Source organism: Tamandua tetradactyla, chromosome 7, assembly GCF_023851605.1.
Source record: "Tamandua tetradactyla isolate mTamTet1 chromosome 7, mTamTet1.pri, whole genome shotgun sequence".
NCBI lineage: Eukaryota > Metazoa > Chordata > Mammalia > Pilosa > Myrmecophagidae > Tamandua > Tamandua tetradactyla.
This window is the reverse complement of record NC_135333.1, coordinates 80,044,430-80,069,257: the sequence shown is the minus strand read 5'-3', so window position 1 is coordinate 80,069,257 and position 24,828 is coordinate 80,044,430. Positions and strand designations below refer to the sequence as shown.

The 24,828-nt window shown below is 34.1% G+C and overlaps 1 long non-coding RNA gene across 1 annotated transcript in view; it reads right to left on the bottom strand.

Moving 5' to 3' along the window:
* Positions 1–24,465, bottom strand: part of LOC143689816 (uncharacterized) — a 65,781-nt gene extending 41,316 nt beyond the window's left edge. Inside the window, exons 1-2 of the long non-coding RNA XR_013178923.1 lie at positions 24,377–24,465; positions 2,393–2,547 (exon numbers count right to left, since the gene is read on the bottom strand). This is a non-coding gene — a long non-coding RNA (uncharacterized LOC143689816). The remainder of the gene's footprint in view (positions 1–2,392; positions 2,548–24,376) is intronic.
* Between the last annotated feature and the right edge of the window lie 363 nt (positions 24,466–24,828).

Below are 24,828 nucleotides of genomic sequence, written 5' to 3'. Positions count from 1 at the left end.
TGGAATGGACAAATTCCACAAAAGCACATCTTATTAATGTGACACACACAAACAGAAATTAAAATCTGAATAATCTTTATCTGCTAAAATTGGATCATTTAAGAAAAATACTTCTGACAAAGGAAATTCCAAGCCCATGCACCAAAATAGGTACAAGTTGAATTCCACCAAATGTCTAAGAAAAAAATAAGACAAATATTTTAGGAATTGCTCCAGAAAATAGAAAAAGAGGAAACCAATACAACTTATTTTACAAGGTCAAATATACATAATAAGAAAATCTGGTAATTCCATTGCAAAAAAAAAAAAAATTATTAGGGTTATCCAAAATGACATTTGCCAACCAAATCCAATTCTCTCTCTCTCTTTCTATCCATCTATCTATCTATCTGTCTATCTATACAAAATATCGTCACATACATGTGCACATATGTCACCATCAGTTTTAGCTTATTTCAAGAGTATAGGGACAGTTTAACATTTGAATGATCTGTCTAAATTTACCATATATTACAGAAAAATGTATAAACATATGACTACCTCAATAGATACAGGAAAATCATTCAATAAAATTTAATTTCCAGTCTGCTAAATTTCCTTAATCTTACAAATATAACTTTAACACACACACAACACAGCAAAAAATATTATACTTAATAGAGGAATGTTGAAGACAACATCCTTAAGATCATGAAGAAGACAAAGATGCACTCTAGTACTTCTACTCAATATTGCACTAAAGTTTCAGTCATTGAACTAATGAAGGAAATAAGGTATAAAAATTGGAAATACAGGAATAAATGTGTGTTTATTTGCAGATGACATGAATGAGGATGTAGAAAATTCCAAAATATCTTTATACATACCATTACTTTATAGAAGTGAATTTTTTACAAGTCTGTAAACACAAAAATGAATGCTCCCAATTGTTTTCAATATAACACAAAAACAAAAAAGTTAATGACACTATATTCAATAACTTAAAAAATCAAATACCCTAGAATAATCTAACAAAATATGTGCATGATCTCTGCATAGAAGATTGTAAAATATTAAAAGAAATTAAAGTTAACAAAGATAAAATGAAACATGTCAATTATCTCCAAACTCATCTATGGGCTCAATGCAATCTGAATCAATTTCCAATTGGGTTTTCTTTCGGCATTAGTTAGAGAGCTGGGGGACAAAAGCAGCCAAAACAATCAGGAATAAGAACAACGAAACAAAAAATCTTTGCTAAATAATATCAACTATTCTAAATATAAAATAATTAAAACATTCTGAATTGGCATAAAAGTAGGTAAATAGATTAGTACATTGGAACAAGGAGTCCAGTAACAGCCCCACATATAGGTATGGACATTTGATATATAGTAAATGTGGAACCAGAGAACAGTGATATCCATATATACGAAAATAAATAAAATTGACTCCAATCATATTCCATTGCATAGAAATCATATTCAGGTGGGTTATTTAGTTATTCGTTACATATAAAGTCAAAAATCTTGTAGAATATAATATAGATGTATAAAATAAGGAAATTTGCATAGGGGTTAATTTTTCATACAAAGCAAAACCCACGCTATTGTGAAGAAAAATACAGAAATTTGAAATATATAAAAAATGTGAAGCTTTTTTACTCCAGGATAAATAGAATGTAAAATGAATCTACAAAATGTAACGAAATATTTGCAACATATATAAACCACAAATGCCTCGTATTTAGAATTTATAAAAATTCCCATGACTCAATAAGAATAATAGAGACAGCTCAACAGAAAAAAAACAAAACCAAAAAGCAGTTTACAAAACTGAAAGACAAATAAATGGCCAATAAACATCCAAAATTGCATCCAATCTCATGATAATCAGCAAATTGCAAATTAAAGCCACATTAGATCCCACTATATATCCACTAACAAGTGTTGGCAAGGGCATAGAGACGCTGGACGTTTCATAAAGGGCCTATAAAATTGTAAATTTGCACATCCACTTTGAAAACTCTTTCACATTCTTACTAAATTTCTGCATATGCATATTCTATAATACAGTAAATACACTCAGCCATATATCTGAGTGCACAAACATACAAAGCAATAGAAATGTTCAAAGTTTTTCTTAGCAACGTTAATTACAACATCCAAAACTGAAAACAACCCTAATGCCTATTAGCAATGCAATGGAAAAATACCATTTGGCATGTTTGTTCGATGCAGTGTTAAAGAGCAATGACAATTAAGTCATGTAATAACATAAATGTATCTCACAAATATGTTGAGCATAAGAAAAATATGTCAGGCACAAAGAATTCATATAGCATGATTCCATTTATAAAATTTTAATGAAATGGAAAATTAGTATATGTGAAAAAGTTTAGACTAGTGGTTACCTTTATGTGGAAGGGCGATTGGGAGGAGTCATAAAGCAACAGCTTAGGTAGAGGTCACGTTCTCTTTAATCTGAGTTGTGACTTCTTGAGTGTGGCCACTTTGTGGTTATCCAGCTGTATTCTTATGAATTGGGTTTCTTTGAAGGATAGGAAATCTGTAAAACAATGAAATATAGGTATGGAAAAGATATTAAAGGAACTGTTAATCAGAGAATAATGTAATTAAGCTTTGGAGTGCCTGAAACCAATTCCAAGACTTGATTTGAGGTTTGAAGAATAAGTGATAATTTACTAGGTAAACGTCCTGAAAGAATGTTCCAGAAAAGAGTTAAAAGGGTCTTTTCCCTCAAAATCAAGTTTTTACTCAAAATCATAATTATGTAATTTTGAATTAGCAAATTCTTACTGCACAGAGTTCAAAATATACTTTGCATCAGTAATCATAAATTTGGATTTAATAGCATGAAGTTAATGAAGATCTTTCTGTGGTCTTAGCATTGAGCCACGTTCCATCAAGTAAATATTTTAGTCAATGCCACATTATGAGACAGAAATCACTAAAAATACATTAATTATTCATGTTAATATGGTTGTCGGTATGTAGACAGTGTTTTGTTTTCTTTTTCTTTTTAGTTACTCTTGTCTTCTATGCCTAGGAGAACATAAGGATCACGGTTCCTGCCTTTCTTACTCAGTTTATTCTGGTTCATATTTCTTTCATTTCACTCAAAAATCAAGAAAATTAAAATGAAAACTCATAGGATACAGATTATCTAGAACTCTGTTAAAATTGACACATGAATTCTGACACTCCATAGAAAAGTATTACAGGTAACACACTGAAATTTCCGAAGGTAAAATTTTTTTAAGGGCACACACTTTCTAAGTCTGGTTTTTAAAGGCATTTATATTGAATCATGGCAGACTTTTTTTTACAGCAAGTTGTGCCCTAAAAGAAAGACAATCTCTTTAAAGTCATGATCTGTCAGGCTCACTACTAGAGACTTAGTTTACAATGAAAAAAAATTTTGCCACATCAAGGGTATGGCCTTAAGTATGTATATGTGAAGATAATATCTTATACTTAGGGTATTTTTGATTAATCAAGGAATGGTTTTCAATTTTTTGGTGTCAGTTGTTCTCAGATATAAAATATATAGGGCCTCAATTCTTTTAACTTTGATAGAAAGCATCTGACTTATTTCTTAATCATGGTAAAAGCAAATAGTTAAAAATCAATGGCAAAACAAGGGCACCCTGTTTTTATAAGTGTGATATTTACTATTTCAGTTATTATTACATTATCATATTTACATGGCCATTAACCACAAAATACTGATATGCTAATAAAAAGATGATCATGAAAATGAAAAAATGATAAAATAATTCCAGTAGATTTTTAAAAATATTTAGTACCTGGGCTTTCTTTGGTAAATATAATTTTTTTTCTTTTAATTATATCTTAACAAGTAGTGATTAGGATGTGTACCTCCTTTTGGGAAATAAATGACTTAAATTGACCTACTTTAATTTTATTCATTATCTCTAACTGTTATTAAAACTTGTATTTGACATATGTGAATATTATTTGATCCTTTCAAACCACATTCATTCTCATTAAGAAATCCCCAAGACATTTTCTTTCAGAATATTTCTCCAATATTCTGAGATTTTACTAGTTACGTGAAATGTGACAGCACTTTCAAGTTCTTTATTACAGCTTCCTTTTATAGCAGAGGCAATTATTTCACACATATTAGTGTCTGGTTTTGAACTCAATATTTAGGCAATTAGTATCTGTATCTAGGAATTAATACACTTTTATTCCTAATGTAGTTTTAATCATACAAAATGAATAGAAACTGTCTTTTGGGTACATGAGTGTTAAGATAAAGACTGTTTATTTGATGTTAAAGCTCAATTAAACTTCAGTTTGGGAAAAGTGAAGGTAAGTTTTTGACATGCTTCTTGCCCATTTTAATTTCTAGTTCTTCATGAAAGAGGACAACTAAAGAAATATTCATATTACTTTCAAAGCAAAAATGTCTACTTCAGACAAATTGAACTTGTTTTCATATTTCTATACTCAGTAATTGCTGACAAAGATGTTCACATAATGACACCTAATCCACTAAAATTATTTGAACCTTAATGTAAGCTCTTTAACTTTGAAATAAATAATTCACTTTGCTACGAAAAAACATTTTTAAGCACTAAGATGTGAGTTTATATCTAATGGTATAGATGGATTCATATATTTCTGATCAGGTTAAGATTGATATAGAGGTTAACATTTAAAAATGAATTTGTCTAATCTCTTAGCAAGATCAGGAAAGTACTTGTCCTATACCTTCAGCAATCATAACAGTTGAAAAGTAAGTGCTCTTTAAATACTAAGTCCGTGAAATAGAGTTTGTGAACATTAAAATTAACTGCTTTATATTGTTTTCTTATCTGGTCTGCTCATATTAATAATTCAACTCCATTTCATATGTCCAAATTCAATTATACTTTCATAATTTCATTATGCTTTTCTATCTCTTCATTACAGGTCTACTCACAAGTGCCCTACCAAATGAAAGTATGCACGGTAATGAAAGAAGCCTAAGGATCAGACAGAAAGAAGGTGCAAGCTACTGGGCAATGCTTTCCACACTTTACCCAAAATAAGATTCTAACTTCTGGACAGAGCTCATCCTTGTTCAACCACACCGATCTAACTGTGCTGTTCAGGCCCATTATAGAAGGCAAAACATCCCATACTCAATCAAATATTGTATCCTGCTAAAAGTTCTCAACTACTTTGGAAATGAATCCATTTTTTTTTGCTCCTCACTGTCATTACTTTTTGAGGCTGCCATCATTCCCAAGAGCCTCCTGATTTATCTACCCACGTCCATGCTTGAACCGCTCCTCTGTGTGTTTTACTGGAAAGATAGGACTTTTTCTTTTTTTTTTTCTTTTTTTTTTTTTTGAGAAAGAGGAAAATCACAGGACAAAATTTTATGCTTTCGGAACTCTAAACCTCAGAAATGATTTTCTGCTTACAGATGTAATATTATTTTATTTCAGAAGGCATTAGTTTAAGAGATAGGGAGTGCAGATTTATGAGGTTAATGTAGGGAAAACATTTCTAAAACATTAAACATTTGATTTTCATTACTAGCCAGGATATAAATCAGGCAACAGTTCTGCTTCTTTAAAGAGACAGTTCAGATTTTGTCCCTTTAATATATAAAGAGCTTGATTTTGACCATTTTCTCCAAGAGAGTGTCTTAATCACCTAATCTATGGGGCATTCAGTGGGGAATGTAATATAAACGCAGTGTGTAGTCATATCAACAGATGACAGTTAAATAAAAAAACAGGTAAGGGAGATGAGTGGTAAAACAACAATATTATTGATGATAAAACAACGACAATAAAATAATAAATTCTAACCCCAGATCCAAAGGCAGTCTTATAGACAGGCAAAAGATCACAGAAATAATTTGGTTTATGTACATTCAATGCCAAATAACATTTTTAATTAAAGTGATAAAAATGTCCCCAAAGCATTAAAAAAATTTTATCTGAAAAAAATTATATTAGCCATCAAAAAGAAGGAAACATATCTTATATGAACAAATTGAAATGGGAAAAAAAATTCTTTTAGCTAGAATTTAATACAGCACTAACCTAGCAAGTATAAAGCACAATTCAAGCCAAATTCAAGAACCACAAGGTTGTAAATTCAGTCACTGGGGGATTCATGTGGAATGCTTGTGAACCTCCAAATAGAAATTCTTTAGTGTTGCATTAAGGACTACCATAAAATTCATATAGTAGATGGAGCAAACTTTTCCCCTTTTAATTCTTCACTTTGCTCTCCTTTCTTAAGCTTATTTCCTTTTAAGTTCTTTATTTTCTGATTAGAATTCACTGGGAATTTGACATAACCGATCAATTTTCATGTCTTTCTGATATATCCATTTTCTTCTAAGTAATCATTACCTAGCAGCAATGAGAATGTGGATTTTGTGGGGGTGGGGGGGAGGATTTCTTCTGCAGTCCCCAAGCCCCAAGTAAATATCCTGCTATTTGGGTTCATATAAAGAAAAAATATATATGGTATTACACCATATGTTTTTTAAAAGTTTTCATTTGCCTTATACAATCGTACAATATTATTTAAGAGATAATCATTTAGAACTAATTTCTTATTTGCTGAATTTGCCAGTGAGGCAGTTAAGGATACCCTAGAAAATATTTGCATATTGATGCAAAGAAGATATATGCTTTTCCTTAACTGATGCCTAACAAAGCTACCGATTGTGGCAACTGTTAGGGAACCAAAACATGAAGGAAAAACATCAGCATCTCCTCTTGCTGCTTCTCCTATAGTGATCTCCAGGACCCTTCTTATAGAACCATCCCCTACCCAGGATCACAAAGCCTTCAAAATTAAATATAATGATGACTTAAAAAGGCACTAATCCTGACATCAGCCCGATAAAAACAGTGTATATTTTGAAATGTGAATAGATATCCACTGGACTTAAGTTTTTTTAAACGCAGTTAAGTTAGTGTTTGGGGGGCTTTCGAGCTGTTAGCTTTAGTCTACTTTTATAAAAATTACCTTGGCCTAGCCAACAAATAGAAAGTTGTATAAAGTAATAAAGATAAATGATTTTCAACTTCTTATCTAGCCAGTAAGCAGCCTGCAATTGTCTAAAAATAAAAACCGATTTTACACCTACAGTGCACATGTCATCTACCTGGAAAGTTGTCAGCTGACAACTTAGAACATGCATTTTGTGTTTCATTATTTAAATTTGAAGTTTTTGACTTCCATTTGTATAACTTGACACAAATTGCACCAAATGCCATGCCTTGTAACTATATAATGTTCTTTTAGATTTTCATTTTCTTTGACTTAAAAGTAACTGATTAGGCAAAAGAAAACAGCAAAAATCAGTTTTTTAATGGCCATCTTGTAAAATGTGGTCATTTTAACATAAATTTAATTTTGCATTAAGATATTTACAACATACTTATAAGTTTATTATAGAACATCCACAATCCAATAAATCAAAAATTTTCACAGGTATTCATAAATACCTAATTACCTAATGCCTAAGTATTTTTAGATATTTTACACATAAATATCTCATTGATTCATCCCCTTCAAATCCGTGATACGATTATGGGAGCAAAGAGCCTCCATACTAACAGAGATTAGTCACTTAGGTTCAAGGAGCCACTATTCCCTTCATATTGAAATTGTTATACATCAACTATACTGATATTTTAAAATTATTTTTTATTTTGTAATAATTGCAGAACCACAAGCATTTCTAAAACAAGCAATTCATAGAGACCCCTTATGCACCCTTTCCCAGGCTTCTGTCTATGGTGACATCTTGCAAAACCATAGTACAATATTACAACTAGAATATGGACATTGATATCACAACCAGAACATTTCCATCTGCACAGGGGCCCTCATGTTGCCTTTTATAGCCACCCCACTTCTCTTTCACCCCATGTCCTCCTTAACCTCAACTTCCATAACTTTATCATTTCAAGAATAATATATAAAGGGAACATGCACACACACACATATAAAATGAATTTAAAGATGCAATTTGGGAGATTTTTTTTCACTAAACATTTTTCTCTGGAAGTTCATCCAGGCTATCAAGTATATCAATTATTTGTTCCTTTTACTGTTGAGGATTATGCGATGGTATTGATATACCACAGGTTGTTTTACCATTCTTCCGTTGAAGGACATTTCAGTTGTTTCCAGTTTTTGATGACTATGAATAAATCTGTTATAAGCGCTGAGCTGCAGGTTTTTTCTTGTTTGCTTTTATTTGGGGGAGGGTGCATGGTCTGGGAATTGAACCTGGGTCTCCCACACAGAAGGCAGGCATTCTAACCACTAAACTACCTGAGCTACAGGATTTTACTAATGTATCATTCTCGATGATAAATGCCTAGAAGTATAATTGGTGGATCACATAGTAGTTACATGCTTAGTTTATTAAGAAACTTCCAAACTTTTCCAGAATGGCTGTACCCTTTTACAATCTGACCAGAAATGCAGGAGTAATCCAGGGTCTCTGCATCCATTCTAGCATTTTGTCATGTTTTTATTTTAGCTGTTCCAATAGGTATCTCATTGTGTGTGTGTGTGTGTGTGTGTGTGTGTGTGTGTTTTAGGTGTATGGTCTGTTGATTTGCATTTACCTAATATTTAACGATGCTAAATATGTTTTTATGTACTCATTTGCCATGCTCAAATCCTCTATCATGAAATATCTCTTCAGGTCTTTTGCCATTTTCTAATTGGATTTTTTTCACTTTTACTATTGAGTATTGAAAAGTCTACATATATTCTAGGCACCAGTCTTTTGTGAGATCTGTGTTTTGCAAATATATTTTCCAAGGCTGTGGTTTGTCTTTTCATCCCCTTAACAGTATTTTTCCAGAGGAAAAGTTTATAATTTTGATGAAATCTAATTTATCAATTTTTCCTTTTGTGGATCAGGCTTTTTATTTCAAGTCTAAGAACGCTTTGCCTAATTCTATATTTAACTGAAGATTTCCTCCTACATTTATTTCTAAAATTTTAATATATATACATTTTTCATCTAAGTCTGTGATCCATTTGAGTAAATTTTTGCATAAGGTGTGAGGTTTAGGTTGAGGATCACTTTTTTTTCTGCGTAAATGTTCAATTAATTGCTCCAGCACCATATGTTGAAAAAGTTATCTTCTTTAATAGACTTGTTTTGTATCTTTGTCAAAAATCAATTGGACATATGTGTGTGGGTGTATTTCTGGGTTCTGTATCTTGTCCCATTTATCTATGTGTATATACTCCCAGCAAAATCACAGAGTATTGACTGTTTTCTAAGTCTTGAACTTGTATAGACTGAGTTCTCCCACATTATTCCTTTTACAAAATTGTTTCAGATATTCTAGTTTCTTTGACTTTCCATGCAAATTTTAGAGTAATTTATCTAGGCTGACATAAAATCTTGCTGCAATTATGATAAAAATTGTATTAAGCCATATATAAATTTTGGAAGAACTACCATTTTTACCATGTTGAATCTTCCAATCCATGAACAGATCATGTTTCTCAATTTACTTAGATTTTTTCTTTATTTCTCTCAACATTGTGCTGTTTTCAGAACACAAGTCTTATGTGTGTTTTGTTAGGGCTGCACCTAAGTATCTCATTTTTGCAGTGATTATAGTAACATTTCAGTTTTAATTTTGGTGTCCATTTGTTCGTTGATAATATATAGAAATACTACTAAACTTTTGCTCATTTATCTTATTTCTTCTGACTTTACTGAACTCACTTCTTAGTTCTTGTGGCTTATTGGTATATTCTTTGTGATTCTCTGTGAAGACAATCATGCCATCTGCAAAGAGAGACCATTTTATTTCTTCCTTTCCGATCCATATGGTCTTTAATTTTTTTCCTTGTCTTGCCACACTGGCTAGAACTTCCAGCACTGTGTTAAATATGAGTGGTGACAGTAGACATCCTTGTCTTGCTTTTGATCTTAAATGGAGAATATTGAGTCTTTCTCCATTAAGTATAATATTAGCTGTAGGATTTTATAGATGCTGTTTAAAAAGTTGAGGAAAAACTACTCTATTCCTAGGCTGCTGGGAATTTTGAACATAATGGGTATTGAGTTTTCTCAAATGCATTTTCTACTTCAATAATATGGTCATGCGATTTTTCTCCTTTAGCCTGTTAATATGGTAGAGTGCATTCATTGTTTTTTAAATATCGAACAAGCCTTGCATCCCTAGAATACTATACTTATTAAACTGTATAATTCTTTATATGTTTCTGTCATCTTGGTGTTGACATTTATTGCCTTCTTCATTCAGTTTGAGATCATCCTTATTCTTAGTATGGTAAGTGATTTTTCTATTAAAACCTGGACATTTTTGTCTTATATTCTAAGACTGTATCTTATATAGACCTTCTATTTTAGCTGGCTTTCTCCTCTGATAGCAGAAGGGTTGGAGGTGTGACCTCATTACTACCAGATAGAGGTAGAAATTATGATTCCTACCTTGGCCTCTGTTGACATCTTGAGTGGTATTGGGCTTCCTTCTTAGTGCAGGGCCAGTGTGGGAGTTCTGGCTTTTCACAGGACTTCTACTGACATTGTGGTGTGGGTGGCCTTACCAGAGCAGGACTCTGGAGAAAGTCCTGATTTGCACTAGCTTTCTATGACACCATCTGAGCTAAGAGGGTGTAGGCCATCTCCTTACTCCCGGGGGGAGTGAGATAGGGAGTGTAAGTTCTGGTCCTTATTTAGCCTTCTCTCCCCCACCCAGGGAAGATGTTGACTAGTTATAGCAAACTTGTTGGGAATTGCATTTTCTGCATCTATTTCACATTGTTGGTTTTTTCAGCTTCATATCTAGCACATACAGAATTCAACACTGAGTCCCTAGCCTGTCAACCTCTCTTTCCCTTCAGAATCTTTTCAAGTTTGTTTTATTATAATATGTATAATGTCCAGGGTTTTTTGGCTATATTCAATGTAAGTAATAGGGGAAAGTATATCTGCATCATCTTCCACAACAACGTCATGTCTTTAAGTTCATATTTTATTTTTTCTTTTCTTTTTTCCCTTTTTCTTTTTTTATGTATGGGCAGGCACCGGGCATCGAATCCAGGTTTCTGGCATGGCAGGTGAAAATTCTGCCACTGAGCCACTATCGCACCACCCTAAGTTCATATTTTATTTTATTTTATTTTATTTTTATTCATTTTTATTTATACTCTGTACCAAGCATTTTATTTTGAGCTTCCTCTAGCAAGGGCTTGATATTATCTGGAAAGAAAATACTTATTCTAGTAGAGATTTGTGTTCAACAATTTTCCAAATGGACACATTTGAAATACAGTTAAATTTTATAAAATATTTAAATTTGTAATCTTTTATTTTAAAAATACAGTTTGTTGAATTTGAAAACAGATCAGTTTAGGATAATGGAATGTGAAGATTCTATCATTCTATCATTAAATGAAAACTAACTACCCCCCAAATCAATGGTTTAGCTTTAAAGAACTTAGAAAACAAAACAAACAAGAACCTTAGGATGTCCATGTCTCTCTAAATACCTTCTGCCTTTTTTCTCCACCCACTTTTCTTCATTCTTCTTTTATGTTCCTCTGTCTCTCATTTTAATATTTTTCTTATCTCTTTCTGAGTTAGTTTAACCTTTTTATTCCAAGTTATTTCTAAATCTTTTTCATGAATTTCCTTTTAATTACAGAAAAAGTTTTTCAATGCAAAATATAAACAATCAAATATTCCAGAAATATCGGCTTCCCTCCATCCCTCGCAATACATGATCCCAAACTTCAAAGGTAAATATTTAATGTTCTCAATTTTGAGTGTATTTTTGGTTTAATTTCTGTGTAACTGTATATCCAAACACTCACATATGCAAACTTTGTAACACATATGCAGTCATAGATGATATTTATGTTACAACTACAATATTTCATGTAGTGAGGCCATAGGCTTAGCTCACATTAAGCAATTAAATTTTTAAAATGGCTTTTGTTATATACAATATTTTTACTTACTGGATTTACGTAATGGATAAATAAATGTAATTAATTATTGATTGATGAAAATTTTAGATATTTACTTTAATTTTATATCATTTCAAATGATGTATATATCATACATATATGATATACCAAGTTTTCAAAAATACTCTGCAGGAACATTTTTCTTAAATCTAGAAAAAGTGCAATTAGTCCTGTTCTTATAATATGCAAATTTAAGGCAAAATGCTCTAAGTTCTCTCCAATGTGTGAGTATTAATGAGTTCACATATGACAGTAATTACCTTCATTTATTTATCCAAAAATTGTACACTGAAAGATAAACTTGCACTAGCCATTCTTCTAGATATTGGGATTAAGTGGTGAACAGAACAGAATAAATTATCCTGCCCCTATGCGATTTGAATTCTGCAGATAGCAGAAATTATAACATAAATTAATTGTATAGCACATCAGAGTTTGACAACTGCTTAAGGAAAAAAAGTAGTAACATGATAAAAACTGAGTGGAGAAGGGTATATGTAATTTAAAATAAGGTGTCTAAGGTAGCCCTCACAGAGAATATTACATCTAAACAAACTTGAATAGTATAAAGGAGTGAACAATGTGACTTTTTCTGGAAAGATTTCCAGCATTAGAAAAACCTATCTCAATAGCCCTACAGTGAGATTATCACTGATTTGTTCCACAAACACTGAAGTGATCAGTACAGCTAGACCAAAGATAAAAGGGGTTGTAAAATGGTAAAAAACAAAGCCAGAGACTTAATGAGTGCCCAAATCATGTAGGTCCATATAGGTCATTGGAAAGAATTAAATGCTGTTTGTTCTGTGAAATGAGAAGTCATGGGAGGATTTAAGCAGAGAAGAAACATTTTCTACTGCCTGCTGTGTAGAGGATGGGCTGTAAAACAACAAGGATGGAAACAGAGATCAGTTAGGAGGCTCTTAGAGAAAGCACTTCAGGTGAATGAAGCAGCTGGTTTGGAATAGCAGTGGAGGTGAATATAGTGTGAAGGAGAAGCCAGCACGATCCTTCACAGATTGGATGGGAGGTGTGAAAGAATGAAAATCATCAGTGGTGGCTTGAAGGAATTTGACCTCAATACCAGGAAGGATTAAGTTGCCATTAATTGGGATTGGAAAGACTACTGGTGGAAAAGATGTGTAGGGGATGACAAGAGTCTAGCTTCGGACATTTTAAGTTTGAACTATCAAACTTTTATGAAAAGAGATAGCTGTAGAAGCCATCTGTAAAAGCTGTTTCATTCCATAACACTGGATAAGCTAACCAAGGCACCAGGTATAGGCAGAAGTTCCAAGCATTGCCCATGGGGCACTCCAAATATATAATTTTGGAAGAAGAATTCCCAGAAAAGGATACTATGAATGAATGAATGAATCTAGAAAGGGTGGTATCTGAAGACAATTATTTCAAGGAGAAAGAAGTAATTCACTCAACCAACCACAGTCATCTGGCTTCTTGAAAAATATTTTCAATTGAAAATATTTTTGCCAAAGTACCTACAGGCCAAAGTACCTACAGTCTTCTTCATTGATGCATCCAGTGGGAGCACTTCATTTCTTACTTAATTTGACCTTCAGCAACTTAAAACACTGTCAACCACTGCCTCTTTAAGATACCCTTTTTTGTGTGTTTGAGTCCACATCCTGTGGTGAAATGAATAGAAGGGTCTGAAAATGACCTTAGGCACTTACTCTGGTTTGCTTGAGAAATGGACCAGCTGGATTGGGCAGGGGCTAAGGCAGCAGTTCCTTCCTCTTCTAATAGTGGGAGGGCTGTACTCATACTCATCTTTGCACTGGGCTACCTCATTCCTATTCTTAGCAAAACAGGACTGCAACTTCCCATTAGCCCCAAGAACTCTAAGTGCCAGAGAGCTGGCATTCCCAGACAAATCTTGTTAATAGCTGATATTTCAAGTCTGAAACAGTCTATAAATTCCTGCTTTATAACACTTCATCAAAATTAGAAAAGCAGGGAGAAAGTTCCTGCCAAAAGAGAACAGACCCATATTGTGGGACAATAGGAGGGTGAGGGGACTGTTGCCTTCTCTCTCTGACTAATGCTTTTGCAACTTTATATTCCATATATAATATCTCTATAATGTGTAATATTACATATTCATCCTGAACTCTGGTGTGTGACAAATGTTTTTCCTCCCACCTATCTGGATACTTCATATTTGCCTTTTTTGAAATGTGTTCAATGTTGATATTTTTTCAGGGCTCTGCCCTGGGTCCTTTTATTTTCTGACTCCTGCCATGTTTTCAACTGTCTCTCTACAGATTACAAAATTTGTAACTCGAGCCTAGCTGTGTCAGTTCTAGCCAAAATTCCAACTTCAATTGGATTGCTCAAGCACCATAAATTCACATGTCAAAAACTTAACACACGATCTCTCCTTCAAATGTGCTTTTCCTTCTGCGTTCCTTTTCTCAATGGATGACATCTTCATCTAGCTCCTTGCTTAAGCCAGAGATGAGGTGTCATCCCAGATTCTTCTTCTCTATATACAACTAATTCATTCAATTACCAAATGTTTTATATTTTAAATGTCTTTTCAAAGAAAACTTTTTTCTTCTTCACTATCACTTTCTAGTACAAGTTATCATAATATTTTTATTATTGTATTATCTTAAGTATTTCTATCATTGTTCCCTCAGATTTACTTACCAACTTCAGTCAGGGTTTATTTTGCAAAAATAAATTGATTCTGATCATATAATGGCTTCCTCAATAACTGTACCTTTTCTTCAGGACAGAGACTAAATCTACCCCAAGGATTCCCCAAACCTCCATAGATTTGGTCATTCAATAACTCTCCATTGTTTTCTTCTACCAATTACAGTATGTGTTTGAGCCATATTGAATTACTTCCATTATGTCATAATCTTTCTACCTTCTATACATTTTGTACAGTTGTTTTGTCTGCCTGTAACACAACTTCCCTTGGTTTTATTCCTGATTAATTTTGACTCACCTATTAGAAATCAGTTTTGGCAGCCATTTCTCCAGGAAGCCTCCCATAAATCTTTAAATCAGGGTTAGTGGAGTTTATATGTGCTTTGCAGCATCCATTATTTCCCCCATCATAGCTCATATTATGCAATATTTATGTGGCCTATTTCCCTGACTTCTTTATTGTATCATAAACTCATTCTGCCTTGTTCCCTTATTCCCAGTGCTTGGCACAAAGTAGGTCCTCAGTAAATATTGGCGGCATGAATAGGTGAATAGAGGCTCCTATTCCTCACCCCAAATGAAAGAGTGCAAATTGATATTAGTGGCAGCCTGCTGGTCCCAAACTTTCATCAGATAAACCCAAGATCTTCCTCAATCTACATTCTGTTACAGTCATTTCAGAAAACTTCCAAGGATGCCCATAAAACATCAACAGTCATAAGTTATAGTACAATATATTTTCAATTTCCATTACTAAATTAACCTCTTAAGTCTTTCTAGTATAGTCTACTGCCCTTTCCTAACATTTTCCAGGAAGCGACTGTAGTGGAAAATAAAGTTCACAGCTTTTGTAACCACTTCTATCTTATTTTGTTTGTTTTTTTCTTTCCTGAAGATATAAGCACACCACAGTATTAAAAGTCAAAGTGATTTTGACAAACTAACAGCAGTTCCCCTGAACTTATGGTTTTCAAAAGAGTTGGGTAACACTGCACTGTTGACTAGTATGGTTGTACCCCAAAACAGGCATGTTCTTAATATTAATCTACATTTTAGAGGGTGTGAACCCATTGTAAATAGGACCTCTTGAAGATTTTATTTTTAGTTAAGGTATAGCCCAGTTGATTGAGGATGGGTTTTAGTAAGGATTAACAGAGGCCTTTTAAAGACAACAGGAAGTCACAGAAGCTTAAAAGGAGAAGATATCACACTGTGAAGACAGGAGTTAGAGATGCAAGTGGAGAAGCCCAAAGAATGGCCAGCAGGCAGCATTAAAACATAGAGACTCTGGGGAGAAAGCATTATTTTGCTGACACCTTTATTTTGTGCTTCTGCTAACCTCAAAGCCATCAGCCAATAAATTCCTATTGTTCAACCCAACCCATTGTTTGGTATCGTGATAGCAGCTCTAGAAAACTAAGACAACCAGTTTATGTAAACTCTTTATATCCATCAAGAAATCATGGTTTGCCTACTTAATGGCTATCCAGGTAAATGTAAGAGTATATAGGTTGCAGTTATCTTTACTGACACATTCCACATTCAGCCATTAAGTTAATATATTATTCAGAACTCTTTTGGTTGCAAGTGGCAGAAATCCTACTCAGCAAGCTTAAGCAAAAATTAAATTTGTTGGTTAACATAACTGAAAAATTAAGGAATGGCACTGCCTTTACACATAGGTGACCCCGAGATTCAAATAACAGGATCTTTCTCTCTCTGTCTTCCTCTCTCTATCTCACTCTCCCACACCTACCCCCTCGTTTCTGTGTTCACTTTCACTTTCATCTCTTAAATATCTTTTCTCTATTTGTCTTTGTTTTCAGTCAAATTCTGCCCATGAGCTCACAAGATGGATATGTCGAATTACAGAGTATGTAGTTTTAGCTAATGATTCTAGAGGTAGAATTCTCTCTCTGAAAATCCTTCCAGCAAATTGCACAATGATTTCTTAGGTAATTCTTGGTATCAAGTGTCATATGATCAACCAGGCCCAAGTCTCATGCTTCTCTCAGAGGCCAAAGCTGGGCATTGTACCAGGTGAATTTGCAATTGTTTCACCAGAGCTACATAATTAAGAGAGGAAAACTTTCCATACAGAAAAAGAGAAACTAGGACACAAAAAGGAAAAGAGCATTGCGAGCATCTTCTCTCACCAAATTGATATTTCACTAAATTTGATCAATATTTTTATATTTAACTAAGATATAATTCCATTTCTTAAATCACTATATATCTAAGTCCTGGATTAAAAAAAATCCTTAGGCGGGCCGCGGTGGCTCAGCGGGCAAAGTGCTTGCCTGCTATGCCGGAGGACCTCGGTTCGATTCCCGGCCCCAGCCCATGTAACAAAAACGGAGAAACAGAATACAATAAAACAAGAAAATGTTTAAAAAAAAAAAAAAAAAAAAATCCTTAGCAGCAAAATATTTGAGCAGATACATATAAATAATTGATCTTAAAGAAAATTGTAAGAGAGTTGAATGTATATCCACATGCAATGCTTATTTTTAAGTAATATGTTGTTATCATCATATGAGTTTATTGGTAGTATAGCCATAACACCTACTGATAGAACATAATAAAGCAGAATTAGGATCTAGTTTTGAAGATGCTGAACTTTGTCATATATTTTGGAAAGAGAATTTAAATGAATAGATTTATCATTTTTATTCATTCTACAAAATAATTGACAGTCATCTCCATCAATTCACATACAGTAGTAAATACACACTTGTCCATGTATCTATATTAATATTTCAGCTTATATGTGAGGTATTAAGTTATGCAAAATACATTTCTCATCAGTTGCATATGGGTTAGCAATCTACTAACGATGGCAGTAAAATGTATGCCCATATTAAGCTATTCTAATAATTCAGAAAGGCACTTAGTACTTTCAAAATGTTTTTGAGTCTAGTCACCATATTTTTTTCCTATGATCTCGCCCACAGTAAACTGATGGACTTGCCTTCAATTCATTCCCTCCCTTAAGTCTATCAGTTGGACAACACAATATCATTAAAGACAAAAGACCTCAAATCCAAGTCATAAACCTAGGAAAAGCCTCAGGTGCTGACAGATTTCCCATCAATTCTAATAAAACATGATTGTGGCAATTATATCTAACATCAGAGAGTCTTTTCAGAATTTTTTAAGACCAGAATTATGTCTCAAGACATGAAAACTCCTTTGATCCCATAATCCTTAAAAAGATGACAAGGTAAGGAACAATTGGGAGATTTTCATCCTCTTTTACTCTCCTGAATAGAGAATACAAGATTGTTTCCAAGGTTTTAGCTACACACCTCAATGATATCATACCTGCCCTCATACACTAAGATTAGGAGGGATTCACCCTGTGTAGCTCTAAGCAGATAATACCTGAAAAACATTTCCATTTAATCCATCAGTCACATTTCTTCAAAATCATACTATGGATACATCAGTTTCTATTTTAAAGGAAATAAATAAACTTAATAAAAATCCATTGAGTAATCTTGTCCACCCCATTAGGTTGATTTGCTCATAGAAAAGATTTAAATCTCTAATTTGCTCATTATGCTTCAATGCTCGTTTTACTTCCAGCCAAATTACCACAGCTCTCCTGCCATCTGGTCATCATTCAACTGTTATTTTTCTGGCGTCAGGAAAATTTTAAACACATAGCAAAAAGACCCTAAGGGATTCTGGAATGGCTAGTATTCATGCCAAACTCAGATTCCTTAGTGAAAATAAAACAGGTTGGGTGGGGGGAGGGTTGGAATAGCTGACCACGACTGTCCTTTTTATGATGAAGATCTCCAGTATTATCATTTTAACCTGTGGTTTGGATCAGGATTATTTACCCACTGATACTTATATTTTGACGGGGGGTTATTGATTCAGACAATCAAATATCCAGTATCCACTCATTAAACTGCTCCTCCATTTAATAACCTATTATACAACGCTCACCATGTCACAGTGTACGGCAGTTGAGATATAAAGAGGAATGAAACACAGTGCTGCTTATGCACTAAGCAGAGAGGTAAACACAGATTTAAGTCACTGCAACTTAAATTACAATAGGTGATATGAAGGTCATCATTTCATGAGGAGGATACTCTTCCTAACTTCTACCTGAGAAGTGTATGCTATGGACTATAGTTATCCAATCTCATGGTCAAAGGGAAATCCCAGAAGTATATAGGAACACTAGCTGAGACAAATTCACTTAAGAAATCACTCCCCACAAATCAATATGGCTAATGAAGCTTATATATTTGTATAGCCAGAAGACAGATTAAATTATTGCTACATAGTTTTTAACATAGATAGCTTGTATCTCTCTGAGCTAATTCACTTAGGAATTGTCCACATGCAAAACAAAACGGTATTTACCTGGAACACGTGTGTTAGCTAAATTTACAATCATTCCTTTCTTATCCTAAGCCTCCTCTACCACAGTGAACTTCAATGAAGAGCCTTAGAGGAGAGTTTTCAATAAAGGTAAATAACTGTATGGAAAACTCAATGAACAATTTACTGGAAGGAGGTTCAGATTTTTACGGAGATGCTACTGCAGGTGAATATAGCTGGCTGATTAACATAGGGAAGACAAAGATGGTTATGCCAACCAAATGGTCTAATAATGGATTGGTTTGATTTAGACAGTTTGGTGTGTAATCTTGACCGGCATAATTTTCTCCCAGCTTATGATTTGGTATGCAATGGTGTCTATTTAAGAAGAAAGTATTGTTTTCAGGATCTGTAGCCTAGTAAACAACATTATGCTATCCAGTCTTCCTTTTTTTCCCCTGAAGTCTGTGCCTTTTTGGCTAGGAAGGACTATTTGAGGAAAATGAAGAGGCGGGAGGGGGCCGGCTAGACTGCTTCATGTGGGTGATGGCAAACTCGTCACGTAAAATCATCTGGGCCTTGATTTTATTTGGTTAATGTTCCCGCGTTTGGAGACGCCCACCTTGCCGCTTACCAGCAGGATGATCAAGGGGTCACAGGTGTCCTTCACCTCCCGCTGCTTCTACACCCGCCGCGCCTCTTTCTTGGCCTTACGACTCCGCTTCAGCTGCCAGTGCTGCGTCCACCACAAGCCACGCATCAGCCGCCACCGCAGCTGTGCCCTGCAAAGCTGCCCCGGCTGCTCCTAGGACGTGTCCAGCCGCTGGCTGAGGCACACGCTGGGGTGAGTAAATTTGTGCAAAGTCTGCCTTTCCTTTCCCCACCCCTCCCCCGCCACTTCTTTTGCTCCACTTCTGCCATCTTGTAGATTCTTGAGTTTTCTAAAATATGTCCCTTCCTCTCTATCTCTGTCAACTTCCTAGCTCGTCTTTCAGGGCCCTGAATTGTATGGTTTCTGTTTTTACGTCCAGTTATTTATCTTGCCTCTTTCTACCTGACTCACTCACTGTAGCCTTACCAAACTTTTATGATTCTCTGAACTCACATGCTGTATAATGCTTTGCAAGCACTATCTTTCTCCCAGAAATATCTCTTCATGACACTTCTGTTCATGTATTTATCTTTCACACTGAAGATAATGTGTTATATAATGGAGGAAACTTTTAATAAACTCTCCTTTTCCCTGAAACAAATTGCATTGCTCTTTCCTCTTTGAATGTCCCAACATGTATTTTAGAATAATGTTAGCTGCATTGGGAAACAAACCCTAAAGTATCGGTAGCAAAATATAGTAAATATTCTCTCATCTACCAGCAAAATGCAGATGTGCTTGAGTAGCTCGTGGTTTTCCTTCCATCATGTATAAGTGATTGGCTTCATTAGAGAAATTCACCCTTTTCTTAAAAACTTTGATCCATAAGTGAAACTTAGTTTCTATCTAGTTCCATTTCTCAGAACTAATTATTTACACCTGGGTATAAAGAGCCAGGGAGCACCTGCTTAGGCATTTCATCTCCCGAAGACAGCTGGGAAAAAGATGAGAATTTAGTGAACAGCTAGCTTCTCTATCAAACCACTGTAGTTATACTTTCCTCTCAGCATGCCTATATTTAACAACAACAACAAAACAGTGACTAGCTAACACTTTTTTGAGCATTCATTTCCGGACGGAAATTAAGATAAACTCAAATATTCCTCACTTCATCTTACGGAGTTAGGTATTTTTTTTTTTATCCTTATTTTATACAAAAGGAAAATTGCAACTAAAAAGTTCAACAACTGGTTAAAAGTCATACTTAGGAACTTAAAATCTTGGGGTTTTAACATAAGTTTTATGACTCAAGTGTCCATGTTCTTATTTATTTATGAAACTCTCTCCTTTGTCTCTCTTATTAGATTACACATTCCTTGAGACTAGCTTGAGCTCCTTGCTCAAGTCCTGTCCTATATTAAGAGGTCTATAAAAATTCTGGAATTAATTAAAATAAGGGATCAAACCTGCATACAGCGGAAGTCATATTTAGAACATTTCTTTTAGAAAGAAATAGAAAGGCGATGACATACAAAGAGTTAGGGTAGAGAAAGAAGACATAAAACGGAGAGAATGTTATTGCAAAATTGCAGCGAGAGATAGTATAGACCACAGTTGAAACTAATGCATGAGAAATTAGGCAAGATTTTTTGCATAATTGTTAAAGATTGTGTGTGTTTGCAGATATGTGTGTGTGACCAATGAGATGTGAGAAGTAAGAAAAAGAGTAAAAAAAATGGACTAGTGTGTTAAGAGAACATACAACTAAGATAGAAAAAAATTAAAAGGTTGGAAGCGTTTCTTTGGTTTAGACAATAATTTTGATTTGAGATATACTGAGTTTTCTCTACAGTAGCCCAATTAATATGTTCTACAGACATAAAGCTCAACAAATGAAGATATGGAAATGGGTGAGAAACCCTATCAATAACCTTGGAGATAACATTTCTGATGATGAAGAAACACAATTAGTAAAAGTGAAATAGAAGGACCAGTAAAGAAGGTAGGAAGAAAGACAGAAGTGATTTTTAAGATAAACCTTTAAAGTTGTAGAGAAATGAGTAAAAAAAATAGACTGAAAAATTTCCAATGAAATTTAATTTGAATTATTATAAGAAGCAAGACAATTTCAATGGATTTACAATGGCAGAATCCAAAATGTAATGGTTTCAAGAGTGAGAAAATAGTACTGTGATTTTTTTTTCTGACCATTACAAGAAGCCTGTGTATTAAATGGTAACTAGAGGCATATGCAGGAAAAAGAGAGGGATAGATTAGAGTAGGAAATGAATATATCCATAGAGTGCATAAATAAAAAGATGAAGAAAAAGTTAAAGTCACAATAAGTGTACCATTGATGCTAGAGAGTGTCAGGGAGGTAGGGAGGATGAGATAAAGCCAGAAGTGAATTTGGAAATAGAAAGATTGGGACAGTGTCAGAGTTGGTTTTAATTGTCATCTCCTTTCTCATTAAAATAGTAAGTAACATAAGTAGCATAATTTGCTAAATAAAATAGATGGTGCGTCGTAGAAGGTTGGAGTAAAATTATATCGGATTAAGGGGAGATAAATAGAATTGAACATAGTCTCTACTCAATTTTTAATCATCTGTCATCTGCATGATCAATTTCTGTTGCGTTGGCATCCCAGTACAGGGTTCTGTAACGAGTTTCAACTATGTGGAAAATTTTTTTTCTGGATCTAAGATAAAAACATTTATTTGCATTCATTTTGTTCAAAATGTTATGAATGCTTTATAAATATAATTTGAATACTTTATAATGTGGCTGTTATTTACTTAATCTTCACCACAATCCCACATAGTAGATTGTGCATTTGTTTTTGTAAATTTGGTTAGAGAAGGTAATTAATTTTCCAAAGGTTTTATTCATACATTAAAAAATGTTTCTTGGGTACTTCCTTGGTGCCAGGTCCTGTGACCTGCACTTGCATTTCACAGAAAAAGACAAACACTCTATTGGGGGAGACGGACATGGAATTAATATATGTAATTAAATAAAATGGTTATGTGATTGTGTAAGATCGCTGAAGGAAATAAAGTAATGAGGTAGAGAATAATGTTGGCAGTGATACTGAAAATGCCCCGGTACAGACAGTAGCCAGGAAATGACTCAGTGACATGCAACATAGCATATAGAGCCTGAAGAGTAAACAGTAACATGCCATTTGAACATTAGAAAGAATATATTCCATGCAAAGAGAACATGTACGAACATGAGTATGTACAAAGTTATGAAATGTTGCAGTATTTGATGTTGGAATATGGGAGATAAATATGGCTGGAACATAAAAACCCAGATTCTGCAGGGCTTTGAGGCCATATGGTAGTAATGAGGACTCTGCTAAAAGCAAAGGGAAGTGGGCGGGCAACGGTGGCTCAGCAGGCAGACCTCCCCTGCCATGCCGGAGACCCAGGTTTGATTCCCAGTGCCAGCCCATGACAAAAAAAAAAGAAAAAAAGGCAAAGAGAAGCCACTGAATGGTTTTAAAGGGAGGTCTGAACTGATCTGGCCAAGTATGTGTCATGTATACATTTTGGAGGTGCGTAAGAGTAGATGTTGAGCAGTGGTCTGTAGAGATAATGTGAACCTGGAATACAGTAGTAAGTCAGCTGTTGGAGGTTAGCACTCAGCCCACTTCAGCCCCCTTTGATGTCCTCCCTGGTATAGTGTGTCCTTCTTGGGAACTACATTTTGAGTTTGTCCAATCTTTGTTTAATTCTTCAGTTGACTCTTAATGTTAGCTTTTGTTAGCTAGAATTTTCTTTTTAAAAAAAAAAAAATGTCAATTTTACCCTTTCTATTTTCTTCTGACATTTTCAAGTTTAAACACAGTAAACATAGTTGATCTTGTCTGTGCCTGAAAATTCCAATATTTGGTGTCCTTGCAGGACTAATTCTGTTGTTTCGTCTTTATGAATTGTTCACTCCATGTTATTGTTTTCTCCTCAGATGCCTGGTTAGCAAAACATATGTTTTTGTAAACATCTCAAAAAATGTTGAACACATAAATGCTCCTTTCTCTATCTTTGTGAACTGTATTTACATGTGTCATTACCATTTACTAAATAGGTCATCCATCCTTCTGGTAACTAGAGTGTATACCTTAGAAGTTATCCTTGTTTCTTTCCCTAACCATCCCTCACAGTTACTAGTTTCAGCAAATTCTGTGGATGCTTGCATCTAATAAAAATTTAATACGTATTTTTAACTCTTTATCACTACCATTACTATCTGGATTAGTCAGTGTTCAATTAGAAAAAAATAATTTAATATAAAAAATTAAGAGCTTAAAGACCTTTGGAAAAAGAGAATATGAATGTCTGTAATGAAGTCTGGGGGAAAAAACAGTGAAAAACACATAGAGAGAAAGTATTAACAAAAATAGAGGTAGAAGATATGATATATATTTAGTCAAAATTTCAAAAAAAAATAATAAAGGGAAACACAGGTAAAAGTAAGAAATGAAGAGAAAATTACAGATGACTTTCCAAAACTGGTAAAAGATACCACTCATAATGTTGAAAAGCCCGACAAATTACAGGGTAAATTTAAAAACAAAAATGAACAAACAAAACTCTATACTCATCCAAACCTGGAAAGCAGATCCAGACACAATGAGAGTAATTTACCCAAAGAAGTAATTCATGAAAACTCTCCTGATATCAAGTTCCTGAATTTCCCAATTGTGCCAACACAATGGGTGAGAATAGACTCACCAAGATGCATCACTGTGAAGTGTGGATGAAGAGAAGATCCTGATTTTTTCTAGAGGAAATAAAAAGAAAACATGCATTATACAAAGGAATGAGAATCAGAATGCCATTGGACTTTTCAGAACAATATGATGGAAGACAATGGAGAAATGTTTCAAAATTCTAAAGAAAAAATATTTCCAAGGTAGAATTCTGTACCCAGCAAAACTATCTATCAATGCAAGTATATAAGTATGCTTTCAGACTTACAGGACTTTACAAAGTTACCCTTTTCTCAGGAAGATACTGGAAATATTTTTAAACAAAAAAAAGAATAAAATAAGAAAGATAGGGAGTCCAGGAAATAGGGTCTCCATCACAGGAGAATGTTGAAGGAAATCTATTTAAGTGTCTTAGAGGATAAGTAATCCAGAATACTCTGATGGAAGGGTGGAATTTTATGTTTGAACACATTG